This window comes from Ostrinia nubilalis, chromosome Z (assembly GCF_963855985.1).
Source record: "Ostrinia nubilalis chromosome Z, ilOstNubi1.1, whole genome shotgun sequence".
In the NCBI taxonomy this organism is placed as follows: Eukaryota; Metazoa; Arthropoda; class Insecta; order Lepidoptera; family Crambidae; genus Ostrinia; species Ostrinia nubilalis.
The window spans coordinates 12,650,449-12,658,375 of record NC_087119.1 but is presented as its reverse complement, the minus strand read 5'-3'; the positions used below and the strand labels follow the sequence as shown (position 1 = coordinate 12,658,375).

At 34.8% G+C, this 7,927-nt stretch overlaps 1 protein-coding gene across 1 annotated transcript in view; it reads right to left on the bottom strand.

Moving 5' to 3' along the window:
• Positions 1-5,521, bottom strand: part of LOC135087207 (facilitated trehalose transporter Tret1-like) — a 57,270-nt gene extending 51,749 nt beyond the window's left edge. The window contains exon 1 of the mRNA XM_063982047.1: positions 5,356-5,521. The gene's annotated coding sequence lies outside the window, so the exon portion shown is untranslated. The remainder of the gene's footprint in view (positions 1-5,355) is intronic.
• Positions 5,522-7,927: the final 2,406 nt, after the last annotated feature.

Genomic DNA, 7,927 nt, shown 5'->3' with positions numbered 1-7,927 from the left:
CATTTCGCTGCAGTTTCAGGCCCCTATTTGAGAACCTCTGGATAAGACCAGAACGCAGAAATGTTTGTCATCTAGTAAGCTATAATCACATACTTAAAATCTAAAATTTCAAGTCTGTAGATCATTCAGTTCCGAAGTTAAGCGAAAGCAAAGTTTCGCATTTATGACACTCACTCACTCACTCACTCACTGATGATCATCAAAATAGAACTAGTACTTCCCATAAATTCAGAGAGCTGAAATTTGGTACAGAGTTAGGGTTTAATGGCCACATAAAGGGAAAACTATAAAAACTAGGAAAATAGAAGATCTGGAGTAACACCACATTCATCACACCGGCACCGTGGTGTTCGCCTGTACCGCTCACCGCTAGATGGCGCTAGCACTTTGAGCGTCGATTTTCTGCACCGCGGTGTCCAGATTTTTTTTCCTCTCTAGACCCCCCCGTCGATTAAGTTGAATGTTGTGTAATTTGAATTGAATTTGGTTGATTTCGTTAATTATATCGTGAGGTTCGCTAAGGTTAAGTTATTATTAAAACAATTCTGATTCGTTGTCCATTTTAAAGGTCGATGTGTTTAATATCGTAAAAAAAATGTCGATAATATTAAAGGACTACGACGTTAAATAATTATGCCACATTCTACAAAAAGAAGTGAAATCCCACCAAAAACATTCTGTAAAAAAACTAGCCAAGTCTCGATGGAGCTGCTTGTTTATCTCTAAAAAGTAATGAAATCTAGACAAAGTTGTGTCAAGTCTATGGTTCTTTACTGCGATTTCTTTATTATTATAGTTAATGTTGTGTGACTTGGCCGTTGAACAATCTTTATCAAGATAATCAATAATCATGCATAAGTATTATTGAAATACGCAGCTTTATTAAGCCTACAATTCACTGGTTATTAAATCAACGTTTTCCAAGTGGCAATTTTCCATCGTCAATGGGTAGCGGTTCTGGCAACAGATTGGTGCAATGGTGTCATGGAGCACCTGGTTTTGTTTGTACCCTTCAACGGCCAAGTCACACAACATTAACTATAATAATAAAGAAATCGCAGTAAAGAACCATAGACTTGACACAACTTTGTCTAGATTTCATTACTTTTTAGAGATAAACAAGCAGCTCCATCGAGACTTGGCTAGTTTTTTTACAGAATGTTTTTGGTGGGTCACCTTTTCACGCTGTTACCACTGAACCGAACTACATGAAACTTGAGACCCAGGAAAAAAAAGGAGTTTTAATCCCAGTTTTTTAAGAAGACACGCGCGCGACAATTAGGCTGAATCGCACCATCTTACTTTGACAGATTTTTGACGTTTGTAAAAGTTAAACTCCATACAAAAAGACAAAAACCACCGGTTATGGTTATAGTTAGCCTAGGCGCAGACCACCGATTTTTAGTTGGCCGATAGTTGGGTCGGGCTGTTGATCGGTATGGAGATGTATGAAAGTGCGCACATTAGGTACACTGGTTTGGTATAGGCCGATTCTTTATACAAATTAGAATTGGGCTCAACTATAGGCCAACTAAAAGTCGGTGGTCTGCGCCTAGGTACCTACTGTTAAAAGTACACAAGGTGGTGCAACTCAGCCTTAAAATGTGCCTTACGCAGGCGAAGCAGCGGGCAAAATTTAAATACTTAGCTTATTGTTTATGGTTGGTGTAGTAGGTAGGGTACCTTTAAAATTTATTATACATGTTACTATAACATGTACTTATTACAATTTAAGTAGGTAAGTAAGTATTGGAGAAACCACAATTACCTACTCGAAATGATAAACATCCGTGTGCTAGCATAGGTGCTCAAAGGTGTTATAATTTCTAATTAAGGCTTATAAGCGATAAATTAAACAAAGTAAAAGTCCTTATAGCAACCTACTATTGTAAATCTAGAGATTTATACGAGTATTTACCTACCAAATGATGAATGGGTACTTCTCATTTACACTCAAATTTGATGGTCACACAATAATAGTTCATAAACGGTATAAGTTAGAACAATAACTTTGAAATCAGATGATAAAATATCTATTTAGCTACATACAAAATAAATTTTATCGTAATAGAAGCAAAAATAATACGAAAAAATCACATGAAACGATAAAAAACGGGATCATTTTTCGCGTTCTCATCGTGTCACACCTTCGGTTGCAATGAAACATTTGGTTACTGCATTCACAATTTTCATTCGATTTGTGTGTAGTATATACTAAAATCATCGTAATTAAATATACTTTCCACACAATAATCAAAAAAATATCTTCTTATAATTATTTTGAATTGAGAAAGCGAAATACGTTGGTCACACGATTTTAGGTACCTAAAATTTTGAGTAATAATACAAGATTGCCGTTAAACCGAACACCAGCAACCAATCACAGCGTTCTATTCCGTTAACGTCAGTCGCCCTTCGACTATTGGGGAGGTGAGATAGGTCGATCGTCGCTTCGCGAAAAAAATACGTAACTTTTTGTGATTATCCATAGACATACCGTCGCTTGCTTGAACAATATTTTCTACCTCTAAAATTTAAACAATTTAATTGAAACTTTGCCATTGAAAACTTAACATGTTAGACTTATTTGTGTAGTATTCGACTTGAACCGTTAAATTCAAATTTAAGAATAATTCATAAAAAACTAAAATTTTCGTCACCTTCGTGGCATCACCTTCGTGGTATTTTATACACGAAGGTGATTTTAGGCCACGAAAGTGATTTCTTGCTTTGGTTTATTTTAAAATATAGTGACTGGTGTTTATGTTTTTACAACATTTTAATAACTAATAAATTATACGTGGTAAGTAGAGATCAGTACATCAATAAATAAATAAGGGCCTCGTATTTTTGTTGTCTGTCTGTATGACTGTATGTATGTCTGTATATGTGAAAACCATTAAATGTATGGTTTGTAGGGCCGTACATTTATCTAAGTAGAGTTGAAGTTAGTTGAAGTAGAGTTGAAGAGCACGTCGAGAAGAAAAGATCTCCAAGGTGTAAAGTTTATATTGTAGTGAAATACTGACAGAGTTATCGTGGCAAACCTTTTCTTGAGTAGTAGTGTTACGTGGGATGGTTGTTGACGTACTAAGTTATAATAAAGAAAAATACTTAAAATAGTAACTAACGCGCGCCCAAAAAGTAGGACGCAAACGTAAGCGTAAAAGTAAGTACAATGTACGATGGCTTGCCCGTACAGACTGTGTATCAGAATCTGTTTGTAAGATAAATTTAATCTGAAGTTCGAGTTAAAAGTTGTACAACAAAAATACGAGGCCCTCTGGCCTAAATAAAAAATATATTTTTGTTGAGGGACTGATAATCAGTTAGAGTTCTTTTTTATTGAGGTACTGATAATCCGTTTGTTACTTCTTTAGCATTTCAGAATGCCACCAGTGTCATCCTTAAAACCAATTGCGTAGAATCTTGTAACTTAGTAGGTGACGTAATCGGTAAAATTTTATCTTGTAATTAAGTAGGTACCTATTTATATTATGTTATTGCTATTTATCTATGAAAATAAGACATTTACAGTAGTAAAGTTTGAAAAAAATATTGCTGTGAAGTACAGAATCACTTTCGTGGCATCAAAAATTTCAAAACGTTAAAGCTTCCAAACGAGACTCACTATTTGACTGATTTACTGAGAATACAATCTTCACATCAAGCGCTACAATTTTTGTTTAAAAAAAGTTGAAATAAGTTAGAAATAAAATTCGCCACGAAGGTGACGATGAGAACCGTGGCGATGAGAAATACCCGAATACCTAACTACAATATGAATCGGAGAAAGCAATAAAACATCTATTTTTAAAAGAAAATCCTTTGTACCAGTAAAATGTAATTAAAAAGCAGGTTTACTGCACTGTTATCAGTCGGTCGTAGGGGTTAAATTGCCCGTAGATGTAAATACTGGCCGACTGAAAATTGTTTCAACAAAAACTAAAATAATATTCAATCGAATTTCAAAACAAGACCGCATTGCTTAAAAAGCCTGCTTCTTTAACAAAGTTAAAATTGTGCTAACTTTTTCAGGTTTTCTTAATACAACCTACTCCTAGGTACCTTCATAAAGAGTTATCTCTCGTAGTCTATACGTCTTTGCTAAGATGGTTAAAATTTCATTAATTATATTTAATAAGTAAGGTAGGTATACCTACTTAGTTAACTGTTGCAATCTCAGATGTTGCAATTCACGAAGGCGAGTGAGCTTTACATGTGTGGTGGTTCGCTATTGTTAGTTTTTCAAAAGTTTTGATACACTATCGTAATGTGTATGTACACGTACACACACAAACAAGTATAGCTCACTCGCCTTCGTGAGTTGCAAGAACTATTAGTGGGATGGGACCACAACATGACAAAACCACATTAATCATCTCCTCACATCTTTCAATAGCCGGATTTCCACAAAAGATTGCACATTACTAGATAAGGTATATTTTGTACAAAATCGCTTTATTGGGTGTCAAGGTTAAGGTACTAATAAAACTATAAACATTAACAAAAACTAAGTCAAAACTTCGATAGTCAAATGTTAGGTAGGTATCTAATTAATATGGGAAAGCTTTTTTGTGTTGCCCATTGTTTTTGTTAATGTTGTTATTTTTGTGTGTTAGTCACCTATTAAAGTACAAAATAGTGTTATGGAAACTGAACAAAAACGATAACAAGATTTTAGCCTCTTCTGCATCTTTTTAGATAACCATTTATCTTAATACAATGCCTTAATAAAACATTGATTCAACCGAAATGCATAGTGATCTCTTTGTAGTTTGAATACTGTTTAATAAATACGAGATTAATTGGAAATTGTAATTAATTGTGCCTTACTTACTATTAGCATAAAATTGGATTTACGCAATATCTTGAAATAACCATCAGTTACAGTAACTATGCTAAACTTTACAGCCTCTCTAACTAATTAATGTATCGCTGTTGAATAACTTTGTTCTGTTAAGTATTAACAAGTCCAATTAGACTAATTTGTGTGGTCCTACCTTCATAATTTTCATAATAATGGGTGCCTAAGTGTTATACAAAAAGTACCATAACAAAAGACGAAAATAACATAAAACGTACCTTTTGAATTTGTGATAAATTAATACTTAAAGTTAATTATAGAAAAAGTCGTCTTTGACGTCGAGAATACTCTTCTATCTATTAGTCAATACAACATTCGCCTATGATAATTATAAGAGAAAGTAAGTAAGTCTTCTGTCGTGAATGTGAGTTCGTAAGTTATGGACGCCCTTTAAAAGTTTTGTAAGATTTCGCTCAATCAAAAGTAACTAACTAAAATATAAACAAACATGGTTTATTTAACTAAAATTGTTGTCAAAAACTACTCACGTTAGCATCCAGTGATTAAGGTTTGTTGATTGAGCAACAATGTTTGGATTCTCAGCTGTTGAACCGCGGGCTTGCTAAACCGCACGATCACACGACAGGGTTTTACTGCAGCCGCAGTCGCCCAAGCACGCGTGTCAAGGCACACTGAGACACCGACACGCTCAGTAGTCTGTCGACACAGTGAGCGGCAAACGATCCCACTTATCAAATACTTGCGCTTAGCGCGTGAGCAACAAAGGATGGCAAGGACAACCATCGGTACTGATGATCATGAATGCAGACAATCATGATCGATGGTAATAGTCAAACGATAGTTAATCTAGTAGGTATTTCACAATAATTCGATTTGGAAATATACTTACCTAGGAGTATTGTTTTCAATTTCTACTGTCATACTGTACACTGAGTTCGTTATCTAGTAAAACATGCAAGGTACAGCAACTGCAAAATTAGAGTTTTTACAACTAGGATATCTGGTAGAAATTACCGAATTGCGGCGGCCGTGTGGGCGCGCTGAGCGGTGCCGGTGTAGCTGGGTCGTTTTACAAAATATCTGTGGCGAGCACACCTGATGCGAAATAAAAAAAAATCTGTTTCGCGTAATGAAAAAAACTTAAGAAGGGACAAATCTTAAAACTGAAAACCAATAGGAGCGGAGCAGAGCAAAAAATTTTGCAAAAACTGGAAATAGGTACTGCTAGTCATTTATTAAAAGTTATAACAAAGTTAAGTATGGAAGTGTAGATTTGTGTGCTCCACCACGTGTAGACACAGAGGTCCCGGGTTCGATTTCCAGTGGGAGCAGATTTTTCTTTTCGGGTTTGTTGGTGGTTAGATATACATACTTATAGCCAGTTCCTCTGTGGTTAAGGATTCCGAGTGAAGTTGGTTTCTACTTTCGGCCTGTCCAGACTCCAGACAGAAGATGATGTGATGCGCCTAGTTTCAGTCTGTGACGTCTCCATCGATACCGAACTCGCAACGCTTGGTCCATCAGGAAGAAAATTAAAATTACCCTAATATTTTCAACCGACTTCAAAAAAAGGAGGAGGTTCTCAATTCGACCCGTATGTTTTTTTTTTTCTATGTTTGTTACGCGATAACTCCGCCAATTATGAACCGATTTGAACAAATCTTTTTTCAGCGTATAGGTAATACCTCAAGGGTGGTCCCATTTAAATTTAATAATAAAAAAAACAACCCCCAAGGGTGGAAAATTGGGGATGAACTTTTTTATACGCAATATCTCCGCCGATTATAAACCAATTTGAACGATTATTTTTTTGTTGAATAGGTATTATCAAAAGGGTGGTTTCATGCAAATTTAAAGAAAATATTTCACCCCCAAGGGTGGAAAATTGGGGATGAACTTTTTTATACGCAATATCTCCGCCGATTATGAACCAATTTGAACGATTATTTTTTTGTTGAATAGGTATTATCAAAAGGGTGGTTTCATGCGAATTTGAAGAAAAACTGGTCATGATGGTCTCAATGTACTGCCTACCTTCAGTGGTAACATCAAGGTAATAATTAGTTAACTAAAAAGCAAGAAATAAGTAAAATTTTATTAAAAAAAATAAAACCGACTCCAAAAAACCTACACTAAAAAGTAGAAAAATAATTACTAATTACCTACTTATTTATTAGGACGAATTATTAATATTTATGTAGGTATACCATGATTGATACTTTTGGAGTCGGTGCAGGCAAACTTTACATGTTTCATAATCTTGGCACCGACTCCAGAAGTATCAATCATGGTATACCTACATAAATATTAATAATTCGTCCTAATAAATAAGTAGGTAATTAGTAATTATTTTTCTACTTTTTAGTGTAGGTTTTTTGGAGTCGGTTTTATTTTTTTAAATAAAATTTTACTTATAAATTGAACATAGCAATCATGTAGATTAGCTGAACCGCCAAACGGTGAAGGGGTCGGACTAACCGAGGAACACGGATTCGAATCCCGCCCGCTCGTCTTAACCCACTTGGAACACAAGCATTATCAGTACTTATTATTATTCTGTGGCATTATTATTTAGCTTAGTACGAGGGGTTAACGGGTCTATTAGTACTAAAATTTATGGGACATAGAAAGTAATTTAGAGATTTTCTGCATTTTCAACATAGTTTAGATATTAGTAGACAAGATCTAGTTTTAACTATTTAAAATGATCAACTTAATAAAATATTTTTTATTAACCGACTTCAAAAAAGGAGGATGTTATATGTTCGACTGTATACCTTAGTTCTTTAGAAATTTCCCTAAATGTAAACAAATATGGCCAAGTGACATTGACGAATTAATTGTGTGCACAAGCAAGTGTTTGTTTACATCGATGGTTTCTAAAGAATTTAGGTTTATGTATCTTTCTTTTTCTATGTAGGTATGTTCAGACCCATTTTCAAAATTATTTTTTTGTTCGATAGGGTAAACTTATGAGGTGGTCCCATTGTCACCAAGTCAGGATCTGATGATAGGATCCTAGGGAAATCGAGGGCAACCCTCAAAATTTTATAGGCACGTACTATATCGTTTTTCATACTTTTTCTTAAGTTATTCAAT